The sequence below is a fragment of the Lepisosteus platostomus genome, chromosome 12, assembly GCF_059453375.1.
Source record: "Lepisosteus platostomus isolate fLepPlt1 chromosome 12, fLepPlt1.hap1, whole genome shotgun sequence".
NCBI classification, from domain to species: domain Eukaryota; kingdom Metazoa; phylum Chordata; class Actinopteri; order Semionotiformes; family Lepisosteidae; genus Lepisosteus; species Lepisosteus platostomus.
This window is the reverse complement of record NC_142622.1, coordinates 34024892-34050616: the sequence shown is the minus strand read 5'-3', so window position 1 is coordinate 34050616 and position 25725 is coordinate 34024892. Positions and strand designations below refer to the sequence as shown.

The window sequence follows — 25725 nt, the reverse complement described above, 5'->3', positions numbered from 1 at the left end:
TTAAACAACATGTATCCATTCATTGAATAAAGTCTCAAAAAGACACTTATTCCCGATAAGGCATCACCCTACAGCCTAGCTGGAATTACATCCTGAACAGAATGCCATTGTCCATGCCAAACAGACAAGGACAATGGACACACTAATTAACTGAATCACAATATCTCTAGAAGGTGGGAGAACGTGGGAAGAATATAAAAACTCTCCAAAGGATTTAGTCCAGAATCCAGGCAGAAACCCTGGACCCAAAAGCTATGAGGCAGCAGTGCTAAATGCCATACCATCATACCACCTGGTATAGTATTTTAGCAATTTATGCTATGTAACATGACTTCAGTTCCTGCAACCATGATTTTCAATCATTCCCTCTTTCTAATATCTAGATTTACAGTACATTATAAACACATTACCCTTGTTGATAGCCTAATTCAAAAAAGGCATTTTTCTTTTGTCAGTTGCACTGATAACTTCAATCAGCTTAGGAAGAAAGCCAAAACAATAGTCCTAAGATTCCAATCCCTGCCAACATCAAGTGGCATGCACGAGTATAAAACTGTACTGTGCTACAGCGCAATTGATTAATGGAACCTGCAAGTTCAACTTTTCAATTAAAAACTGAGAATCGCTGCCATTATGGAAAGCTGCTGTTTTCACTTCATTGATCAAACACTATATGGGAGATCTAGGCGTGAATTAAACAGCTTGCCACAATTCTCAGCTCTTTATCTTGCATAATTCTGTAGAAGAATAAATGGGAAAACAGAATGAGTGTTTCAATTTTTAAGCTAATAACCAGAGAGCAGACTTAGTATTTTAATATCTTTTTTCATGGACACAACAATCCTCAGTCCACAGAAAAACACAGTCATCTCATACACTTTTCTGAAAGGCAATTCATTGTCCTCTCACTCTGTTGGCAGCTGTCTGTGGAAAGCAAGTAGAAATGTAATTTTACTCATACTGTACAGTATGTCACACCCACCAAAATGGTCTGTCTCTGTGAAGCACCACAGAGGAAAAGCAAATTGAGAAGTTGCAAAAAGAGCTGACTGGCAAATGAAAGAAACTATTTGATACCTTGGAATACAAGGCAGCTTGATTAGATAATCTAATTCTGCAGCAATTAACCACCAGATACAGTACCTTGCTTGTATGTTTCTACAGTGACATGGTTCAGGTGAGGTGTATTAAAATAAAACATATGGATTTTGATTCCTACATAAATAAAATACTACATATACAGTATAAACACCTTAGTCAAAAGCATCGTGCAATTGCATACATTTCACATCTCCTTGAGATATGCGGTACATTTGTTCATGAAAGCAGGCTTTTTTCCATGTGTTTTCAAAAACAGAAGAACAACAGCAAGCTCGAGAAACAGAATCTAATTGGGGTTGATAGAAAATGGAACGCAAAAAAATGAAGCCTTTAAAAAGCCTTTTACTGTACATAACGATCTGGGCCATTAGGCTACCCGAGGCAAGACTAAGGCTATGATCTGATTTCACAAGCTCCAGAACCATCCAACATATAAGCCCATATGCAGTTCCCTAAAGTCAGTCAAAGCACAACCATTGCCAAATCCATGTCTCTGATCACTAGTGGCAGCTCCTTCTCCTTATTTTTTTCAGTAATGCCTCCAGAACAGACAACTCTGGAATCCCAGTGGATGGTGTTCCTTTGCTGCTTCTGTAGCAACATGTGACAGTACTGCACATGGCCCTCAAACTCTCTTAAGACTAATGGTTTCATCCTTCAGTGCCAGCTTTGCTTCACCCCTGATGGATATCTGCAGTAAAAATCTAAATGATCATGATACCAGCAAAAAAACATATTAACTGAATTAGATTATTGGAATTAGACATATTCAATTTTTCTGTTATTTTTACAGTGTCTTGTACAAGTATCCAGATCCTTGCAGTTACACATTTTGTTGCTCCAAAGTGCTTGTCATGACACTTTGAAGTAGCAATTAAAATTGGTTACAGTATATACACAACCTACTCCACACATTCAAACCAAATGTTTTTAAAAAGCAGCAAATAAGTAAATTCAAAATGCTAAAGTCTAGATAGCATGAGTATTCCAACACATTGCAGGGCAAAACTGAATTACTTTAGGTGACAATGATTCACACAATTGGTTGAGTGACCAGTGTTTGAGAGCAATAATAATACATTAGTTCTCACAACTACACCTGTCTCTATAATGTCCCCCAGTCAAGTAGTCAATTTCAACCAGGAAGGGCAAGGAATTTTCAAAACAACTCAGGGGTAAAGTTGTAGAAATGCACAGATCAGGAGATCTAAAAATTATCAAAACCACAGAAATTCTCTTTGAGCATTTTGAAGTCAATCATTAAGAAGTGAAAATTGTATCATAGCAGACACTAGAGACGATTGTCAATCCTAACTGTGGCAAGCAGGAATACATAACCTATATGTTATAGTCAATGTATTTTAACCCTACTTGACTAATATCTTCTTTAATACATGAGTTATTGACCAGTAATTTGTATTATAGCAGCTACTGTAGATTCATATATATTCTATCGAGCTTTCTGATGGTTTATTTTGCATGTTTTATTATTGTCTTAATACATTTGTATACTGTATTTATGTAGACCGGGGGGTTTAATCAGGTATTTTCATGTTGTTTTGATTGATTGGCTCCTAGAAGCACAGGGGAATTCAAGAATTCACTGTCCTCTTCTATTTGTCTCGAGAAAATCGAACTATCAATCACCAAAGTGTGATTAAAAAAGCAGGCTTTACTCCTTTCATTCAAAGGATTGAGTATCAAGACACTCAAATTCATACGTTGTAAACGAACTTGATTCCAAACAAAAATACACACTTTGTGTGCACAAATAAAATTGCTAACATTTTTAGATGCTCTATTATACCTAATATTTATTGTATCAAAACTTCCTGTTAGCCCATTCAGATGAAGTTTTGTTTTGAGAATGTGATCCTCACTGCAGTACAGTAAGTAGACTGATTATGGGTGAAATGTGCAAAGTGGCAAAAGGCACCTATTTGAACACACACAGAACAGCTACATAATGCACTGTCACAAGAAATAAGATCCATTCCACTCTGTCAAAGTCATTTACTTATATAAGCACGCTTTACAGAGTAATTCTGCTGAAGTGTCTTTTAAACAGAAGCATTTAAGAACAGGAGAGGGAGAGTAGACTAGCACTCCTGACACTAAATTACAGTGACACTGAAAACACAATATATATGTCCTCTTAATAGGACCTTTAAAAGGTTATCATAAAAATGCAAAGCTTACAAAACTGACAAGGCTGGTTGAGGAATATAATTCCTTATGGGTACTAGTTATGCTATTTGAGCTACCTAAATAATACAATTATTGGTCTTGTACCTTCATAAGAAAGTGGGGACAATGGACCTTAAGGTTTCAGAAAGCATTCATTTAATATTTCATTGTGATTTTGCGCATAATGTAAACAGCCTAAACAACATTGAGCTCTTGCACTGCGAGAAATCCTCTGTGTGTTTTTCTAGCTCCTGAAGATTTGCTCTGGCCTAAAAAGTCATGGGTTGGCGGCTTTTAAAAGACCTTGCCTTATAAAAAGCAAACATTCAAGGTTTTGTGGCATGCTTTTTTATGAAAATAAAGACTGTCCATTCAAAATATATATCTTTACGGATCTTCATTTTTTGGTGCATATTTGTTTTTCCCAAATGCTGCTCCCCAAATTGGATTGCCTTATTGGCATATTGTGCTCTTAAATTACATAATCTAACTCAGAACATCTGCACAAGTCAGGTACTTTTCTTACTGCATGATGCACATTGTCTATAGGGAATGCTGAAACATACTGTACTGTAGCAGAAAGAAGCTGCTTCCTGTGAAATACCTTTCATTCTTGAGACCCAATGCCTTGAGCCATTATTTATGAGCAGGTGTGCGTGCTGCGTGTTTAATTTGCTGAGACTTATCCCATTTTGATCTCTTTAGAATGAATTAACTGACCCTCATTGTATCGACCAAGAACTAAAAACTGCAACCTTGAACATTCTAGAATAAATTCTAAAGTGTTCAGTGTGCTTTTAAAATTCAGCTTAAACAGTGTATGATTTTTTTTTTCACGGCAGAGATGAGAATTGATCAAATCCATCATTTTTCACCTTAATAAAAACTGATCTTAAAAAAATGCTAAGGTTATCCTCAGACTGTACTGGAAAGAATATTTAAGATATGGGTCTCATCACAAAAAAACAAGCATTTTATTGTTAAGCCAGCTATTTCTTAATTTAGTTTTCATGTTCTGTTCAGCACATTGCAGAACACTGGGGTGTAATGTAAATTCCTATTTGTAAAACCATTAGGATGTAGTGGACAATAGACACACATTACGTTAATGAATATGAGCGATTTGTATCATGATGTACTCAAGGAAAAACAGCTGCAAATATAATCCCATTTTAGAATACCTATGGTGACCAAAATAGATTCTATACAAAACGAAGAAATAAAGGGAGAGTACAAGAAAACTCAGCTCACCATCTGAACAAACAATAGTAACCTGAACACATTGCAGTTCTTAAACATCCTTGATTATTTGCAGTATTCTTTTATATTTATGATTTAACAAACAAACTGTAAGGACTGAAACAAAATGCGTTTTCTCATTATTTTTTGTTACTCTCAAATTACCCAAAATTCAATTTTAGAAATAGATTAAGAACCTTACCAGCATCCAAACATGAATATACAGTAGATATACTGCTGTATACTGTATGTGTATGAGCACATGACATGCGTGAGTAAAAAATTCATTTCTGGAACACAAACTATAGATAATAATCATGATGAATTGAGGATTTAAATTCCTCAGACAGAGCTCTGAATGCACACATGCACTCATGCTTAATGCATTCCATCTTCACCATTTTTGTTGTATGGTAGTTCCAATATATGATTCGTTATAGAATACTTTGTAAATGCAATGCTATTAGGAGAGAAACTGCTTGTGGGCATCTATGCCAACAAACTAACACATTCGATCTTTGCAAGATTCCATACAGATGAAATAATGTCAGACGATGTATTTTATCCTGACAGCCATTAATGGTTCCTGACATTCCAAATGGAATTTATGGCTTTTCTGACACAAACTAATATTTCCTATCTCTCTACCCATCCTTAAACAGGATTCATACTGTATGTTATGAGAAAGGAAACTTATTTGATGCTTTTTCAGTCACACATTTTTACCAAATTAAAATAGGAAACACATTTAGGGCTTTAAAATGAACCTGTTCAGTGTCTTTTTTGATAACTCTCTATTTTCATGAACACTACACTTCTACACATCTGCTAAAAATATCCTGTAACATGAAAGTTTAACATCTTTCATCCTAATGATTTATGGCTGTGTTCAGTAGCTGTGTTTAAAAGGCTTTATAACACATACTGTACCTAACTTCACCGAATAAGGCAGTAATGTTTCAAAATGTTTTATAAAGTAGTAAAGACTTGTAGAGGTTTTGTGCGTTTACTGGGACAATTATTAATTGTAGCAGTAAGTCACAAAATGATTCTTTGATGGCTATTAGAAAACCGACCTTGGGGGATAACTCAGTATGCACACACACGGATACTAATATACGACAATACATTTATTAATACGTAAAATGCGCATATAAACATATCAGATCTTATAGGGAGGGTTAACAGAATACAAAAGGTGTACAGTATATTCAATAATGAAGAGTTACAAACCAAGAGAGACATACATTCAGTATACCATTAATTTATACCATTTGGTTAATGAGCTTTGATTACAACTTCTACACTAGATACTCAAAGGCAAGTACATCACTCATAGGAATTAAATTGATATCAACTGGGGTTGAGGTAACAATTGAATTCTCGAGCTGTAATGCAGAATGTTAAATACTCATCCAATCTCTGTGGATTCAGATCTCCCGTGGACACAAGGGAACAGCGGCAGGCTGTTGCTGAGTCCAATCGGTGTCCTCTTGCCCGGTGCCAGGCAGTGCTGGTCCGGCATGAGGTGTGGGAGAAGGAGGGAGAGATTTCTGCTGCAACACGCTAGCAGTGGCTCTTCTCAAGACCAGCTAGCTAGTCCTGGCTTAACTAGCAGAGATTGTGCACATGGAAAGTGACTGCAGGTCCAGGCAAGTCACACCCTTTAGACGGGAAGAAGACCGGTTCGTTCCCGATGTAGCGCTAGTCCTGAATCTTGAGATTCAGCTGTCAACAGTTCCGACCGTAGTTCACTTGTTGATCAGGAGAGCGTTCGCGGTGGGGTACCGGCGGTTCACGAGGCTTGCAGCTGGGCTAACCTCGGGCGGATCCTTTGGTTACGCGTGGGCGACCTCCGTTCTCGACTCTTAGAACAAAGTAAAGTCCTGCCACTCGGACACACTGGCCGTCACGTAATTGTCCGAGCTGAGTCTGAGAACGTCCTGGAGGGGCGTCTTCTGGGCCCTGTGCTGCCCGTTTTATCTGAAGGAACTACGGTCGTTCACTGGTTTAAAGCTCCGCGGGCATTCGAGGCCCACGTGGGGTTACCCTGCCCTACCAGTTACTGATTGGCTGATCGAGGTGGAGGATGAGTAACAATGCTCTCTGACATTAGGGTTGTAAACAACCTGGGATGAGACTCTCCCAAGGAATCTCCCAGACAGTAAGGCACCAGAGATGACCATTTATTAGGATGGCTGGAGAATCTCAGCCTTGGGAATTGTTCCTTATCAGGAAACTCTATCAGATAGAAAAACACCTTCAATCTGAACCTAATGGAATAGCCTTTCTGTGTCGAACACCCCTAAGATGAGGGAGAGAGAGACTGGCAAGGGAGCAGCACACTTAATACCTTTACTATTAATAAGCCTTGCCGCTACAGTCTCATAATGTTTTTGTCCTTAACACAACACCAGAATATTGATTTTCACTATTAAAATTGATCAAAAGCGCTGTGAGTGCAGTATATTGGTTAGTAACATTGCTTAAAATGAATAAATCATACTTTAAATAAACAAAATCAAACTTTCTACGTGATAACATTTAAAAACCAGTGCTGCATCTCCAGTGTCTTCCAAGGGTGTGAACATTTCAATTACATAAATAAATATATTAACAGCTGCAAACGATATCTGTGGCTCCTTTGTGGTGGAATTATAACATTCCACATCACAGTCAAGTGCCTTCCTTCTCTCATTTTTCTTTCATATAGTACAAGCTCGCTGTGAAGTGCAATTGTCTAATGTTGTTGTGCTGAGAGAACAAAGGATTTTTCATCCCTTGAAAAACACACTCTAATCTCAACATTCCTCAGTTCCTCAATTTAATTGTTAAGCTTGAATACAGTAGGCTTTATTAAGAACTGTAGAGAACCTTAGAATAAGCATAAACAAAAGTGAATTGTAGCTACTAAAAGTAATATTGTATTTGGTACCGTGTATTATTCTTTTTAACTCTAAAAATCAATACACAAATTGAACATTATATTATATTATATTGAACAATATTCTTAGAATGGTGTTTTTTTAATTCTGTAAGAATATTCTGTTTTAGCTGATTCTTTGAAATAATACATTGAAATGTTATTTTAACATCACTTTACATATGGAATGATCCATTTTGGGATGTTTAATATTCTGAATTACTTCATTCCTTATTCCTGGAACCACACCTTGACTATCAAAAACATTTAGTATCGTGTGTGTGATTTGTGACACCCATTATCTACTCTATTAAAATATTTTCTTAGCTATTGTATGAAAATGTATGAAAATGTATAGAACACAGTAATATACTGTTAGTATATACAGTACTGTATAGGTGATTTAACAGTAAACTGTACAGTTACATCTATGTCATTCTGGCTGGTTATTTCAAGGAGTTATACTGCCAGTTTCATATACAGGTACAAACACTGTTTTATCAAATTAGTAGAAATGCAAATTACTGGTAACATCTTAACATCTGGTAACAATTGACATCTCAAGATTAACTCTGCTAACAGTAACTACAGTATCTGTTTGCAGCAATCCATCCATTTTCTAACTGCTTTATTTAATACAAGGCCATGGAGAAGCCAGAACCTATCCCAACAAGTACCATTCGCAAGACAGGATACAACCTGCTTGGGATGCCAGTAACTCAGACACACACTCACACCAGGGTGATTTTTCCCAGAAACAAATTAATCTGCCAGTATGTGGACTGTGGGACGAATTTTGCATGTAGTACAAATGTGTCTATAATTATTTGGTTAGAATGTAATAATAACATTTAATAATGTTTTTCAGCATTTGAAACTTGGGTTTAAAGCATAGACGGTTTAGTTTAATTTGTTTGTCTGGTGTGTGACTACACAGACCATCATTATTTGGACAATATTGATGACCATGAATTCACAGTGCCCATCTCTAGAGTGAGTTCCTGTCTCAATAAGCTTAACGGCATTTGTAAATCTCGAACAATAATGTTGCTTTAGAAAGCTTCGCTATGCTTATCAGCTACTTGCATATTCTGCCTCTTTCGATAAGAGAGCCTCCTGCTTTTTAGGAGTTTTCCTGTCAGCACTGATTTAGTGTGAATCCAGCAGTGCACAGCTCTGTCTTTTTCAAGCCGTTTCCAACATTTTCACTTCCTACAAGGCTTTCCTATCAGAAAAAAGGCTGTGAGTTCCTTGAGTCTCACAACTGCCAAATTTAATCTGAAAAGTATGTTTTCAGGGAGGTCAGTGTACACTGTGGCCCCTTGTTTTATTCACCATTCCAAACATCAGCTGACCACACGCCAATCTCCTGTATGTGAAAAACTCTTCAGGGTGTCAAAAATTAAAATCTAGAGTTTTTGATCATATTACTACAAAGGTTATGATCAGTGATTGGTTTTGATTTTTTAAATTTTCTATTCTATGGGAGAGGTAAATGCTGCATGCCTTAATGCACAGAGGATACAGGATTTATGCTTCCAGATTCAGATTAATATTTCTTTAAGAATATCACTATAAACCAAAAACAGAAGTTTTACTGCATATGAACCATGTTTACTGAACGCTGTTTAGAGGACTTCTATTCAGTTTCAAGAGCATAGCCCTCAGTGTCAGTATATGGTCTTCTTTTGGTCTCATTGTGATAAACACCTGTTTAATTGACTTGAGTTAACTGGTCATATCTCTTTGCACTCGTAAAACATTTGGCTGTCCATTTCTGGCTGACTGTCAGTCACCCTTTGAATAAGAACACTGCCAGTGAGATTCTAAGTCCCCACAAGCATTTATAAGCTAGTTGATGTGCTCAGATAAAGGATTCTTCACCTGGCTTCATGTTCTTTATAACACATTTCTGGATCTTGTACTGTACTTAACAGGGAATGACTATTAAAATGATGGAGAAATTCAAATCTGGGATCCAACTAAGGGTTAAGATTATTTTCCATAAGTTTATATAAAATTGAAAACAGCACCTTCAGGCAAAATGTAAATGTACAAATACAGAGGTTCTTACTTTTGACCTGCAAAAATAATCTTTCTCATACAATTCTTGTTAAGTAATTAACTCAGAGAAAACATGACAGTGTATTCAATCCTTTTAAAAACACATATCTTCTCTTATAATTTGCTTGTGGTTCACTTTCTGCTTTTCTTGGTTCAGTTATTAAGGATTTGATTATCCTCTTTTTTAATACTTTTGTTTGAATATGGCAGGTAACCGACCGAAAAAGAAATCCAATACAAGCTGTTCAAGAAATGATACGAATATCCGCCATGCACATGTGGTTGGCTTCCGTGGATAATTAAGAATGAGGCATGGATCAGCAGAGGAAATCTCAATATTCCCCCATCTGCTTCTGCAAGCTCAGAACCATTTGGTGCTGTAGTGTTAAGACATGCTGTTGGTGTAAAAAAAGAGTTAATTTCAAGGTTGGAATACAGTTAGCTTCGTCTTCGTGCTATGTCGTGTTTTTGGTACTGTTTTTGAAAGTACCACACACGATATGAAAGTTATAAATTCAGTATTAAACAAAGAGGATCTGTTGTAAATAGGAGGTGCAGCAGGTATGAACTAACTGAGTGGTCTTTGCCTCAACTACATTCCGCAGAAATCTGTTGAGGAATGACCTGTCGCCTGCCTTTAGTTGACCTATCAGAGTAAGATGATTAATCATGTGACATTAGAAGGCCAGTGACTGCTCCAATTCCTCTCGTCAATACGATACACAAGGTCATTTTATATACAGATACAGATATGCCAAGGAAGGCGTTGGGCTGTGGAGCCATTCATGACTTTTAAACCAGCTTGTTTGTTACATAATGTGGAGTCTCTTGACTGAGTGGATCCATAAACATTAAATCCAGGGCAGGGGATAGCTGTGGGTGAATTCTCCCTGCTTCATTCAATTCTGTTTGTACTCCAAGATTATCAGGAACTGGAGTAATGTTTCAATCTCCTCATGTTCTGAGAGAAATTCTCCACTACTAAAATGAAATATTGCCCGTCCTACATCTCAGTGTCTTGTACTGTATTGTATTGTCAGCTTACCAGTCACCATACACCAAATGGCCAGGTAAGGGCAAGAGACAGGTCATGCCTCACTCATTTTTGCAGAAATAAGATATTGCCAGGAACTTCTCCCATTGTGATTTATTTTGCTGCACAGTAACACAAGGCATTATTTCGTGTTGTTTCTGGTGTTTGATTGCAAACGTCTTTCTGTATCAACACAGGTTCTTCAAATGCATACTTTCTGATCCACATGTTGTATATTATGCATATTATAAAAAAGGTGACATCTGCTTATGATAAGGGGTATACAGTATCTAGTATATGGTATATACTGTACATAGTATGCAAAGCCATACATGACATGTGCCCCCATACACTGTCCATTCTCTAAATAGTTTTATTTAACAGAATAATGGGAGGAGGTCAAATTCTAATCTTGCATTTCTTCTCTTCTACGGTATGTATAAATATTCTCAGTTCATATTTCATATAGGTCTGAAAATACCTCTGAAAAACCTAGGCATACTGTATGCTGCAATTTCCTCTTTCAGACCATTGTGAAGTGTTTAATGCACAAGCTTTTGAGCTCAAATGGATGTCACACATTATAAACACAGGACAGGACACACAGAACAATTTATTATGTCTGAGGTCAGTACAAAAAAGTTCACTGTAAGTCAAAGCTATAATTTAAAACTTGAACAAAGTTTGTGAATGAGAAGTTGATGTGAGCACAGCGATAATTCCTAATGAAAGTGTTCTTAAACTTCGAAACAAGAAGGCAAAATGTTATATTGATTTTTATAAAAGGTTTCCGTTGTCCATTCACAGCAAATGAAATACTGATATACCATTCCAGACAAAACTAATCCCCTAGGAAGGTCAATAAATACAAGGTAATGTATAAGAATGTCTAAACCCCAAGAATTATTAGACAAGACTTTACTGACAATTTGAGCTCCTCTGGTATACCAGCAGAAGTTTACATTTAAAACAACTCATGCCAAAAGAATTCCCAGTTAAACAATTTGCTTGGGTAGACCCTATATTATTTGCTGTACAAAATCTGTTATATGGGATTTTGTAGAGAAACTCTTTTTGTAGGTGAAATTTTAAGCAAAGAAAACAATTTGACAGTTGTTATCTTACTGTTCATATGAAGGAAACATGTGTAATACAAAGTAATTGGCAGTAAGTGGCCCACGTTTTTACGTAGTCTTCAAAACTGTTCAGCTTGGTTCTGTGAGTGTGTATACTTCAGCTATTTCAGGTTTGAGGAAGTATAAATAAGCATTCTGCTTTTTGACATTTTTTTGTTTTTGAAGTGCAATAATGAATGAACTGTATTATAACACAAAATGTCCGGTAGACTGTTTTGTTTAAGGTGACTCTGATGCACGTTAAGTACTTTCTCAGGCTGACCATTTGACAGGAAGCTTATTAGTTAAGATTATAATTTAATTATAATTTTATTATAATTTAATTTAATTTTTTCCTACATCAAATATGTTTGACATGAAAAATGTAGATTACCATGTATCGTTTTGTTTAGTCAGAGTTGCATGGAAATGTACATTTGCAATTTTTTTTTCCAATTTGCTGTTTCACTAGAACATAAAGGAGATGATTATTAAGTCTTGAGCTCAATGTTTCTGATTATGTTTCATTTGCAGTCTTAATCCACCATGGCCGAGCTACTAGTTTTTATCAAGTGGAAAACATTAAATTAAGTGTTTAAATACAGTATATTACAAAGCTATCAGGTTTATATTACAAATAAAACTAAACATTCTAAATTAAAAGGTTGGTGTTTTCCCTAGTGTTTTTTGTATATCTAAAATACAAAATTGAAATATTTCTGCAAGATTTTTTCAGTTGTATAATTTTAATAATGTGCCCTGCAGTAGCTATCTAGAGGGCTAAAAATATCTTTATCACACAGGTTGCTAAAGATGTATAAACTTTCAAGAGCCCATAATTCATTATGATATGTTTGCTGTCCTCAATGCATGACATTGTTTTAAATCGGCTTTTTAGTGTATTGAAAATTTCACACCCAAGGTAGAAAAGAGCAGATGCAAGTCGGATATTAAGCTAATGCAGATTTATACAGCCCAGAACCTTTCATAAAGGACATAGAAAATCAATGTATACTCAGTATTTGGAGTATTGATTGGGCATTCTAGTCCAGAGGAAGGAGTGGCTACTGCTCTATGAATATAACTTACATTAGCAACCTTGTCCTATCAGAGTACTAACCAGATCCAGCCTTGTTTAGCATCGGAGATTTGACAGAGCAGGTTACAAGGTGGTAATGCTGTTGTTGTTTAATATTACACCCTTAATTATTCAGCTTGCTTTAATATAACACCCTCAATTATTCAGCTGGCTTATTTTTAACAGGCAATGCAGCAAAATAGCAGTGAAAGATCTGTAGGAATGCTCCATGAGGATTTACATTTAAACTAAATGTAGTACTCCAAAGAAAACCCAGAGAAAAATAGTGGTTGGTCAACTGCAGATTGCTATTAACACAAAGAAAAATACAGTAGTTCAAATATTAAGGTCAAGACAACCTCCCTACACTTTTATTTATCATACTGAGAAGATAATGAAATAACACTTACTTACTCACTTACCCACAATATTAAATTAGATTAAGATCCTTGAATCCAGAATGGTTAGGGTTATCAATCAGAAAAAATTGAAGAGAGAAAAATCTGTCTGAACTCAATAAAAAGCCTGTATTACATTACAAAAGATATATGACAAACTATCTAAGAGGACAGTTATATTTGCCTCAGAATACAGGAAAATGTATCAGAGGAGGAAAGCTTGCCAGCCAATGTCAATACAAAATATTAAAAGGAAATCACCCCATTTCCTGGAAAGCCAATTACATACTAAAGATCATGCTCAATTTAAATAAAAAAATGTATTCAAGAGCCATTTTTGTAAGAGTACAAATATTTCACTTTTCAGTTACTTATTGTACATGCCTTGGGAGGAAAGTACTTTTCACAACATTGAATTGTTGTAATATAATATCAAGTATATATCAGCTTTGACTTGGCTTTGCCACAAGAGCAAATGCTCAAAAATATTTTTTGGGGAAAGTGACTGCAATTGTTTTGGGAATGAAAGTGTACTATATTAATAATGTATCATATATTCCCCAAATTATCATATTCAAAACACTCAAAAGTTTGCATCTACTTTTAAACCATGAACCCAACTCAGAAATAAAAAATATATTTTAATTTTTCCAGTGAATGTTTTGTTTTTATCAGACCGATACGTTTGTGCATGCAAGTTAAATTAAAAGGGGGTTTCAGTGGTTGGTATTGAGTCACAGGCTTGTGTGATGCTATAGATGCTCATCATTCTAATCTCCCTAGGATGCCCATTTCAAAACATGCCAAATGTTTCAGGACAGATGAAAGCTACAGGGATTAGATTGGAACGTCAATAAAGTCTTAGGCAGTGCCGAAGTACTTTAGAAAACCATCAGACTTTATTTGACATTGCAGAATCTGTACATCACAAGAAATAAACTTGCCACCCACAGCTTCAAAAGCTCAATCTGTCTGTCACCCTCCCTTTGAACTGGACACGGAGTGCCTATGATGTGCAAGCTTTTTAGAGCTTTTTTTTCTGTGATCCATCATTGCGTCTGTTGACTTTTTCCTTTCTCCTGTGCCTTCAATGTTGTTTCTGTTTATTCTAGAACAGCCGACTCGAACAGAGGACCACAAGGGGATCTGATTCAAGTATTCACAATCAGAATTAACAGGACACAAATAGGAATGATGGGGAAGTGCTCTTAAAACTGAGAAAGATTTGTGGGATTGTGAGAGACACAAAGGGTTGTGGGAGTCTAGATCAAGTTACCTAATCACGTTGCCAAAGCTCACACCACAGCTACATTCAAGAAGTGGTTTGGTGATCATTTCTATTTTGGATTGTAACTTGTATTTTAAGAAAGTAAAAATAAGTGTTAACTATAAATGAAATCTTTGTATCAATCAGCTGCTTAGCAAAATCAGACCTATCATTGTCATCTGTTAGCTTAAAACAAAATGGCGGCTTTTTTAGTAGGAAGTTTCCACACAATCTGTCTCTGTGCAAAGAAAACAATTGAATGAAAAGAGTAATGAACTATTTTATACTGCAACTTTAAAAAACAACCCCACAATTCGTTTAAAGCACGTCACAATATTTTCTAAAAAAAATCATAAAACTGAAATCAACACAGATAAGGGGGAGATAAAGTCCTTTCTTAAAAATGTCTATATTCAAGTAAGATTTAAAATCATCCATTGTGGCCAAAGACCCAGTGACCTATAGATTGCAGATCAACAGTGGGAACATCTACAGTGGGGAAAGTTAATAATAAACCAGAATCAGCTACTGTAAGTGAAGGTCACATGCAGAAGGGAGTAAATAGATTATAAAGTGTATCTACTCTATACTGAGGAACCATATCATGTTCCTCAGTATAGAGTAAAATAATCAGAAGGAAGCAAGGACTCCAAGACATGTATGATATGATCACTTACAGTACATGTGACCTAGACAATATTCTACAAACCGAATTCTAAAATATATTGTAACTTGTTAAATGCAGTTAACTAGAGAACTCTACAAACAAGGCATTACAATAATCAATCATTAATAAAGCAAATGCATGAATCACTTTTGTTGCTACAGATACAGCACTATACACAATCTGGCAACGTTTCTAAGATGGAAAAAGGTTCACAGCCACTCAGGTGGCTCAGCTTGTGAAGGTGCTGCTAGAGTGCAGTTTGAGTTGATAACCCTGGCATCAGTGGCTAGACCCTGGGTCGTGTCACTCATGCACTGTGGCTAATTGACAAGTGATAACGCATACTGTAATTCACTGACCACTGCCAAATACTGGGTGGGGATTGTCATCCAGGGTTCTCTCAGCGAAATCTTGGGAATTTACATGTTTACAATGCTGTTGGTGAGGAACAGGCCTTTCCTCCAACCAGCTCCTGAACCTCCACTACAGGGTGGTGTTGACAAGTTCAGCTGGTCAAAGGAATCTGCCGACACTTCCTCACTCTTTTCTGGATGAAGACACAAGGTTTACACCCATGAGCTGAGATTTGAGAAGAACATAAAAAAAAACGTCAGGGTGGATTTGGCAAAAATAATTGGCAAATTATAAATTCTAAAAACAGGTTGAATGGCCATGCAATATACAGTACATTAATTTCAAAAGGTAATTCAGAATTGATAGTCACCCCTAGATTATTAATTTTCGGTGGTAAGGACAGTGCCACCATCTGACAAAGTGATAGCATGGGTTTTTACATAAATGAGAAATCTAATATCACGGGTCTTATCAAAATTAACATGAAAATAAATGTTGCATAATCCAAACATCAGAAACACAATCAGAGAGTACTGAAACAATTACCTTAGTGCCAGCTTTACATGGGATTAACTTGTATTTGAACATCTGCATAGAAATGCTATTTTGGATTATTTAATTTTAGCATTTAAACTAGAGAAAGTACTAAATAGTGAAAGACCTGAAATTGATCCCTGTGGAACCCAACAAACCCAACTTCAGAAATAAATAAAATGCTAACACTCAGCAAGGTAAGATTTGAATCATCTAATGGCAGTATTAGAGATGCAGACAAGCTCTCTAACCAAATAGAATAACTTGATTTATAATGACTATCTAGACAGATATTGTTTGAAAACTTTATTAACAGTGAGATGACTAGATACACTGCAACAGCTTGTTCTTATATTTTCACAAGAGAAGTTAGATTTGGGCCACAAAATCATTCCAATTCTCCATAGATAATTATGGTTTCTTAGGCACTACCATAACTGCTGCAGTTTTAAAATCAACTAGCAACACACCAGACCTCAAGAAGCAATTTAGAATGTTGAGCACCGAGGTGCAAAGGGTGGGGAAACAGGAGTAAAACAATGCAGAGAAAATGAAGTCCGACAAACAAGAGGTGGGATTAAATGTGATACCAATTCAGTAAGAATTGTAAAGTGAGAAAAAGGAGATATAGGAGGTGGGAATGTTGTGCCCTGTATTATCAAACTTTGTTGTACAAAATCTAGGTAACCTGACAGGACAGTTTTGATTTAGCAACAGATTAATGGTGGAAACAGTTGAATAGATTGTTTTGACTGTTCTCAATAATATGAGAAAAATAGCTTGATCTAGTACTTACTATTACAGGGCTATGTGTCACACGTAGGCACCTTTTTACAAGAGACTGGCTTCATAGAGCACACTTGGTCAATATTTTCACAGAGCACTACCCTTCCAAAGCATCAGAGACGGAAAAGGAGCTAACATTGTTGACTGATTTCCAGTTGTGAACATTTATAGATAAAGGTCTGAAGTGAGAGATGGACAAGTCCAGAAGAAGAACAGCCATGTGAAAAAGACCCAAATTAAGATTAGTTGTTAGGGTAATTAAAGAGCTATCGGCGATGACTAAATCAAAATCCAAGATCACTGAAGACTAAAACATTCCTACTGTAGCTGTGCAATAATCCCAATCCAAGTCTGTCATGCTCACTTCTGCTGCTGCTCTGCAGTGCAAAATAGCATTGACATGGCATCTGGCCTCTAGTTAGGATTCCAGCAAAGCTAAGGAAAGTTTCAGATACAAAACTTGATAACAAGAGCCGAGTTAGAGCAACCCTTACTGTAAATATCCTGAACCACCTGAAGCTACCTGAGGTAGTAAATTGCCTCCAGGTGGTCTAGGATTCGTGTTAGATAAGTATCCATAGCAACCAGTTTTGAGTGACAGGTAGGTGGAGCACTGGCCAGCTATAATGCCAATGCCACATCACCAATCATAACAAAGAGCCCATAAATTTCACTGCCAGGTTAGATTTTTTTGGCGGTGATATGGATGTCAAAAGCACAAAAAATTGACATGTCATTGGATTTCAGACAAATCAAGGATATGGCAATGTTACTGTATGTTTAGGAAGTGATTTTATAGATTATAAAAAATATAATTGAGAGGAAAGACTTTTAAAATCAGACATTCAAATGCTCAGTTTCTGGATTTAGTGACGAGACTCAAGCAGAAAATTGATTATGCAACACAATCAGATCACTTCCATGGCTGTCAGACAATCTGGAGATGCTAGCATTGATTAAATTCAAGATAGTATAGTATACTTTAAAAGACCATAATTTAGTTTTTGCCAGGTCCAATCTAATCAAAGAAGTTCCAGTTTTATATTAATAAGGTAATTTAGTAATAGTCACTTATTTAAATAATGAGTTTTAAACTAGACTAAATGTGTTATGAAGCAGATTCTTTGGAGTTGCAAGGAAAACTATTTGAAAGTATTATAGACTGGTTAAGCTAATTCCAGAGCAGGAAATATTAGGATATCGCAGTCATAAAAGAGGCATAGTAACAGAATTCAAATTCTGTAGGTTGGAGTTTGAAGAGGCTAGCATAACATAAGAGTCCAGAACCTCAATGTATAATCTATATCCAGATCTACGCCGAAGGTCAATCTCACAGCAATTTTCAGAGGCATTTTGCTAGGTTAAAAGTTCTTTTTTAGGTACAATAGTTAGAAAATGGCCAAACTAACTTGAAAGAATTCTGGTTTTAACTCAGTCAATACAGTAAAAACCCAAGAGTAATCTATCGTCGAGGTAGAGCAACAATAGCACAAACAAGAAATATTCACTGCTTTGTTCTGAGAGACACCAACACAGAATAGAAACCCAGACACATGCAGCATCAGATGTGAAATTATCTACCAGCATAACCAAGCAATAGGCACATTACATCCTCAAACAAAACTAAGTTTTAATAATACACAATGTTTAAGCCTTTTGCACTGTACACATGTACATGTACTGTATTATCATCGTGGCTAAGGATCTGCACCTGTGTGCTGGTTCAAATCCCGCAGCCGGCATAGGAATCCTACTCCGTTGGGCCCCTGAGCAAGGCCCTTAACCCTGGCTGCTCCAGGGATGCCCTATAGATGGCTGACCCTGCGCTCTGACCCCAAGCTTCTCTCCCTGTCTGTGTGCCTGTGTGTCTGATGGAGAGCAAGCTGGTGTATGTGAAAAGACAAATTCCTAAAGCAAGAAATTGTATATGGCCAATAAAGTGATCTTATCTTATCTTTCTAATAACTTACCCCCGGTGAGGGTTGTGGTATAAACAGTATAAACAGCTGAATTTATTTAGCCAATAATTACAACTAGATTGTTCTTTAGAAACAAACGTTCTTTAAAAAGGTAAATCCCGTAGGGCACAGACAGGCCCTCTTAATGCAAAATCTCAAAGCTTCAGGACTTTTATTTGTGGAGAGTACTATGTCAGCACTATAAATGCACTTTCATAATGTGCATTAAACTGGGAAAATTCAAATAACTGGCTGTTACATTAGGCATTCTTGGATGCCTACCAGCATAGGTGAAAATAATGTCCTAACACTGGTAAATACTGTACAATGAGCCATTATTACATAAATCAATATGCACAGCTGGTTCACTAGATAAAAAAGACAATTTTTTTACGTGAAGGTGCCTTAATAGAAATAAATGTGTGAAAAATATTTTTACACAATAAAATATTTTTCTAGCAAAATATAAAGGATTGCCAAACTGACAAATAACAATATACTGTAAGTAACCCATCCATTTTCAAGAAATCTTCTTATACCTTGCAAGGGTCATACTGTGCAACAATGTTCCCTCTAACCTGTGCGCACACACACAGGTGATGAAATCAGCGCACATAGGAAATTGAACTGCCCACAAATAATAAAATATGACAAAAATAAAACAAACACAATTGAAAAATGCTAAATTGACCACATGAGCCTGGCTGCAAGAGGCCCAACTTGGCTGTGTGCATTATTATTGCTACTCGATCATCGATATCTATTCTTTCGTAGTCTCGTACCTCACTGCTCATGCTCGCTCGACACTCAGTCTCTATGACTGGGCTTGTTGAATCGCTGTCTCTGTCCTTTGGATCTCTATGCTTCTATGAGAATGACTATATTAACAAAAAATAATTTCATTGTACAATTTTAAATACACTTAATTTAGTGTGCACAAGTTTTTGTCACTGGGGAAAAACTTGCACAACTTTAAATTTGCGCGCATACAGGCCATTAACAATTAGAAGGAACATTGCTGTGCAAGGCAGAGCTACAACCTGGACAAGATGCGTTCTTCCCAGGGTGCATCCCTGAGAACACAAGGACAGTTTGGACAACAATTAACCTGTCAGCGTGTCTCTCGAAGCTGGGATGGACCTTATATAAGCATTTTTAAAAGTTAATTAATACTTGAAGGCAAATCCTCTTTGTCCTTACCATCTGAGGAGAAACCATCTGGGTAACAAGGAGACCATTTTTTGGAGTGTGTTTAATACAGAAAAAAAACATAATTACATGTGAGAACAAATGCCTGGAAGGACAAAAGATAAGGAAAAGAAAAATCACATTTCTAAACAAATTAAACAATGTAACAGCAAATAATTTGCCTTAGTCTCAATTGAAACAGTAATTAAAGATTTCCTACAACATTTCCTTAGCAATGTAACATTCCAGTCATTTTCTTGTCCACTTACACAACTAGAGCACACTTTATAAGAATTTGCTGTTATTCTTTTCTGCTCAATTATCAGTTTTATCATTTACTGTCACTGTATCACTGTATAGCTTAACTGATGTTTTAACTGTACATACATTTATTCTCCATCATTCATGTAATGTTTTGTGATTCCTTATAATATGTTGGCAACCCTAGGCAACGGCAGATTTTAGAGGCACCTTTCAGTTAGCAACTGATTAAGACCAAAACACAGGTGATTTGAATTCTTATTTACTCAAGTGGTTTAATTAAATCATTAAAATCCAATGAAAACCACAAGAAAACACCACACTCGAAGACCAGGGTTGTCTACTCCTGTCATGTAATTTACACTCCATAACCCTGTGAATTGGTCAGCTTTTCTTCTGGAAGTTCTCATCCATGCTGAAAGAAAACCTATAAACCATGCTGTTTAATGATGGAGACCAAGAGAAAGAATGGGCTGGAGATACTGGCAGTTTCCAGACCTCGAGAAAAAACAGTTTATCGTTGCCCTGGGAACACGGAAGAGCCTTGGACTTCTCTGTCCTTCACCCAGCACAGTGAAATATTTGTATTGTACAGTCCATTTACCTCTTTCTTTCACAAACAGACACAGTCTTTCTCAAATATTGTCCTATATTCAAACCATCCCATCTATGTCAGCAACCACCTTAACAAACCAAGTCTGCAATGAGTCCCAGCATCACTTAGAAACCGCTCTAAGAAAACCCATTGATACTTTTAGCTGCATGCACAGGATTTGGTTTAATATAAATGAACACCTCATTTTTTCTTGCACGTGAAAATTTTCGGGATGCGATTGTTGCATATAAACACTTGAATCACAATAAAGCAAGGAATAAACCAAAACCCAAATTCATAAAATACAGTGGAGGCTTTTAAAATGAGCATGTAATCTATAAAACACAATGCATAAGCATTCAATTACAAATCATGAAATATATGATTTAAGATGTCATAGATGGCTTCCCTATTACCAAGCATATCCTACTGCCCAGTGCTTAACTCGGTCAATTTATAAGATACTTTGTTACAGTTTTTTTTGTTGTTGTTTGATACCACTCAATCACATTGTCTTCAGATGTTTTTCACCAAATAAAAACTTCCTTTCTTTTTTCTCTCAGAAGCTAGTTCCTGCATTTTAATCATTTACAGCTCATTCTATGCCAGTGATTGTTATTACAGGTGGATTCATACACTGGAACAGGTAAGTGAATGAACCTTTTTCTGACCATTTCAATGACTGTGTTTGCCTGATGGGAAGCTAGTTTTAACCCCTTTTCCTGTGTTTGTTCAAATTCAAAGTGTCTCGAGGGAAGGTGAACTACTAAAAGTGAATGAAATACTGTATGTCTTTCTGCTTCTTTTTGTGGGAAGCATGTAGAATTCCTATCATTCTCCAATATGTTTATTACTGTTTAATCCCCTAGCTTCTACTTTGACAGTGCATGGACTGTTACAGTTTCCCCCAGAGTTTTAGTTGTTAAGTACAAAAGTAATCCTTTCTCCTTGTGAATACCTACCTTTCCTTACTTCAGAATGAGTTGCTGCTTCACAAGAGTTTCCACCAAACCCCATGTCTTGCTGTTCTTTTCTAGATTTTACTAGCTTGGCACAACTGTTTCTCACTGACATTTTTTTCATCTAGGTTTTTAAGAGAACACTGAACCTATGAAGCCGAGAGATAGCGGACAGCAGGCGCCCGTGCACTGGGTTGTACTGCACCATAACCTTTTCATATGCACTGCTTTTGAGTAAAACCCTGGGCTTGTAGCTCTGCGCTCTGTGGCCACAGTGGATGTCACTGCTCAAAATAGTGAGCACCTCCATTCACCTATTTACAGTCATGTGCTTTTGCCCACTCTTTTCTTTGACTGCCTTCTTGATGCTGTTTGCTTTACCCCAGGCTGCTTTTATTGCCTTTAGGAACCACAAAAGGAGAGAAACTAAAACAAGGGAAACAAGGCAAGGAAGTGATGTTGTGCACAGTTCAAGATGTTCCTACAGATCTCTCAGACCAACTTTATTTCTTGAAGGATTTAAAAAAAAACTACTGTAGAGCTGAGCATTATCTTGTGCACTTTTGGTAGTTAGCTCCCGTTCTACTGATATTATACTCCAGGTTTCCTCATTGAAAAATCTTACAAGGGGGATGCTCTTGAAGAGAATGATTCTATCTCCAGCGCATATTCAGATTCCTGTGCCCAGTTTTCACAAGTGCAATGACTGTAAGAAGCAAACTCCACTGGAGGATGACCACCACACCTGCCACGTGCCTGGGGCCATGGCACACAGACACCCCACACAACAGCCTCTGCAGGACCTTTCAGCAATGCCTCTGTGTGCCACAAGCCTGTCAGGTGATAGGCTAGGAGTCAAACACCCTTCATGGTGGATCCAGTATCTGTCACCCTCTTAAACCCCTCCTCTTAAAGACGCTCCGGCCCTTCCTAGTTTTATTCTTGATTACCTGCACCTGCCTCCGGTTCTTGCCCCCATCCTACAAAAGCCAGGCGTTCCTGCCAATCTGGGCTCAGCTTTGGAAGATGGACGCCCGGAAGCCCGCCTATCTGCGAGTCCAGGAGCGACTCGACGGCACAGGCTTCATCATGGTGTCCTGACCTTCTGAGTCTGGGATTAGGGAGTGTCTGGTCCCGTGACCCTCCCTTTTATTCCCCTGTCCCTCCTCTGGATCCCACTCTGGCTTTTAACTCTGTTTGTCTGTCAGGATGGATTACCCGGTCGTAGACTTTTGCAACACTCATGGATTTGCCTCAGACTCCTTTGGACTGTTTGCCTTGGCCACACCCCCCCCGAACACCAGCGCACCATGGACACGCCCCCTGTTTTCCTTCCAGTCCCTTTGCATGCTTTTTTCCCTGTGTTTTCCTCACTACTCCCCGGATTGTGTTGTCTGCATAGGGTTCTGAAAGAACGCTTCATGACAATGTCCCTTTCTCCCAGACAGCACCCTAGTTTCTCCAGTTCATTCATCCTTGTCTTGGGGTCCTGGACCTGCTTTTGCTTAACCACTTGTTGTGGCTTTCTGCTACACACCCGCTTCTTCATTTTGGCCCTCTTCTCTTTCTAGGTTGCTCTCTGCAGCAATGAGATAAATCCCCTGATGCCATGACCTCTTTGGCGCTCAGGTGACCAACCTTGAATGAGCTGAAGGGCAATAAAATGTTCTGCTGCCCCTGGTACAGCAGCAAACTCAAAAAATGAAAACATGCATCCCCTTCCTTCTCCTAGTTCATCCAGAACCAACAACTCCTGTTTCTCTTCCATCAGACAAAGACTGGGAATATAACTGGATTTTGTAGAGGCACTTTTAATACAGCCATTAGTTTTCCGTAATCTTGCTTGACACTGAAGCAAACACCATTCTCTTGAAGCCATTTTCTCTAGAACTAAAATATTTTTAAAATGACTTTAAATACCAAAATCAGTACAGTTACTTATTACATTGCAAACTGTTTTGATTAATTGTAATTACACCTTTTAGGCTGCAAGGTCATACCAATACAATTTTTAAATTATATCTTAAGTGTGAATGCAAACATGCAAGTACTGTATTTACCAAACGTCATACTGTACATTGTACACAATACAATTCAAGAAAATGTATTAATGACGTTCCATGAGAGACTCTTTTTGTTGTATTGAGATATGCATCCTGCTATCTTTGCATGTTTCTTTCCTTCTTAACACTTTCTTTTATTAACTTGAAGCCAATACATATTTCATATGAAAAATACATATTTCAACTCGAGACAAATGTACTGTAGGAATCCTACCTTTACACACTAGTTATCTATGAGCGACCTTAGAGGCCAATCTTTAATTACTAATGTGCATCCTGTTCTGCACAGGTAAGCCATGTAATTAGTGTCTGGCTGATTATGACAAGCTTCTGATGCTTGTAAAGAGCAGTTGAGAATGCTCAACTGTATTCTCAATGAATTCTCAAATGAATTAGTCTTGTACAAAACTTCACTAACTGAGCCCAGTAGAAATAACAAAGGTTGCTTTGCATCAACATACTACTTTCCACTAACTGATCCACATCTGAAAGCAGCTGCAGACCAGCTTTGATTGATCCTCTCTGTTCATGGTTCAGTAACTTGGCATAATCGCTTAGGTACTAATACTGTAGAAGTAAATATCTCTGTGTGTTACAAACAAGGAAACCACACTGAGTTGGACTGTCAAAACACAAAAGATAAAACAAAATTAATGTGGTCTTAGCCTGCTCGATTAACCTTATCACTTTCCTGTTTCTTACACAGTGTACACGTCTAAAGTGTGCACGTCTGCATTTCATTAGTCAGCACAAGCCATGCTTTATGACACTGTAACATATGCCATTTATGGACTGTAAGTAAAACAAATACCTGGTTAAATTTCTTAATTACATACAGTGTGTTAGTGAAATAATACAACTTTCTTACACTTATATCATGCTTTTCTGGACACTCTACTCAAAGCGCATTCAGATAATAGAGATTCTCATCCACCACCAATGTGTAGCCCCACCTGGATGATATGATATCAGCCAAAGTGTGCCAGTACGCTCACCACACATCAGCTACCAGTGGGGAGGAGAACAGAGTGATGAAGCCACTTCAAAGATGGGGATTATTAGAAGGTCACGATTGGTAAAGACCAATGGGAAATTTGGCCAGGACGCCAGGGTAACACCCCTACTCTTTTTGAAAAACATACGGAGATTTTTTAATGACCACAGTCAGTACCTTAGTTTTATGTCTCATGCGAAGGACGGCACCTTTTTACAGTCTAGTGTCCCTGTCACTATACTGGGGCATTAGGACACACACAGACCGCAGGGTGAGCCCCCCCTACTGGCCCCACTAACACCTCTTCTAGCAGCAACCTTTGTTTTTCCCAGGAGGTCTCCCATCCAGGTACTGACCAGGCTCACACCTGCTTAGCTTCAGTGGGTTGGCAGGTGTGAGTTGCAGGGTGATACAGTATAACTGCCGGCTAAAAAAATGGTTAGAGATTCCATGAAGTTAGTGGCAACGCCTTAACCATATGTGTGCTGTAGGCCACTAGTACCTCTTCCATCCTCTCCTTAAAAAAAAAATGCACCTACTCAGAATAAAATGTATACATTCTCTAATATTCAAAGTGGATAAAACATGTTGTAGTATATATTATTGTCACCCATTTACCTCCTGCCATGGCTTGCTTGCTAAATATGTGTGCTTTTTCTGAAACCCAGTTGCATCATCTATCGTTTTCATGTGAGATATGTAATGATCATGCCATTTCACACATTCCCTAACAGACAAATAGGTGTCCTGTGCTATATACAGTACATACTGTATACAGGTTTTCGTTCTATTCTGACAGGCCACTGCAAATACAGTAGGAATACATGTGGCAATCAATGTATACCATTTTCAATAACGACACAAAACTCCCTAAGTCCTAGTATGCCTAAATCAATAGAATGATTGTATTACAGCCACAACTTAAAGGCTCATTACACATTTTTGTTTAATATTCAGTTTA

At 37.3% G+C, this 25725-nt stretch overlaps 1 protein-coding gene and 1 non-coding gene across 2 annotated transcripts in view; both read right to left on the bottom strand.

The window, feature by feature from the left end:
* Nucleotides 1–25725, bottom strand: part of gabbr2 (gamma-aminobutyric acid (GABA) B receptor, 2) — a 341200-nt gene that overhangs the window by 295054 nt on the left and 20421 nt on the right. The gene's annotated exons all lie outside the window — the stretch shown is intronic.
* LOC148651445 (U6atac minor spliceosomal RNA) lies at nt 25192–25295 on the bottom strand. The gene has a single exon (XR_015925827.1). It is a non-coding gene; the product is annotated as a U6atac minor spliceosomal RNA (small nuclear RNA).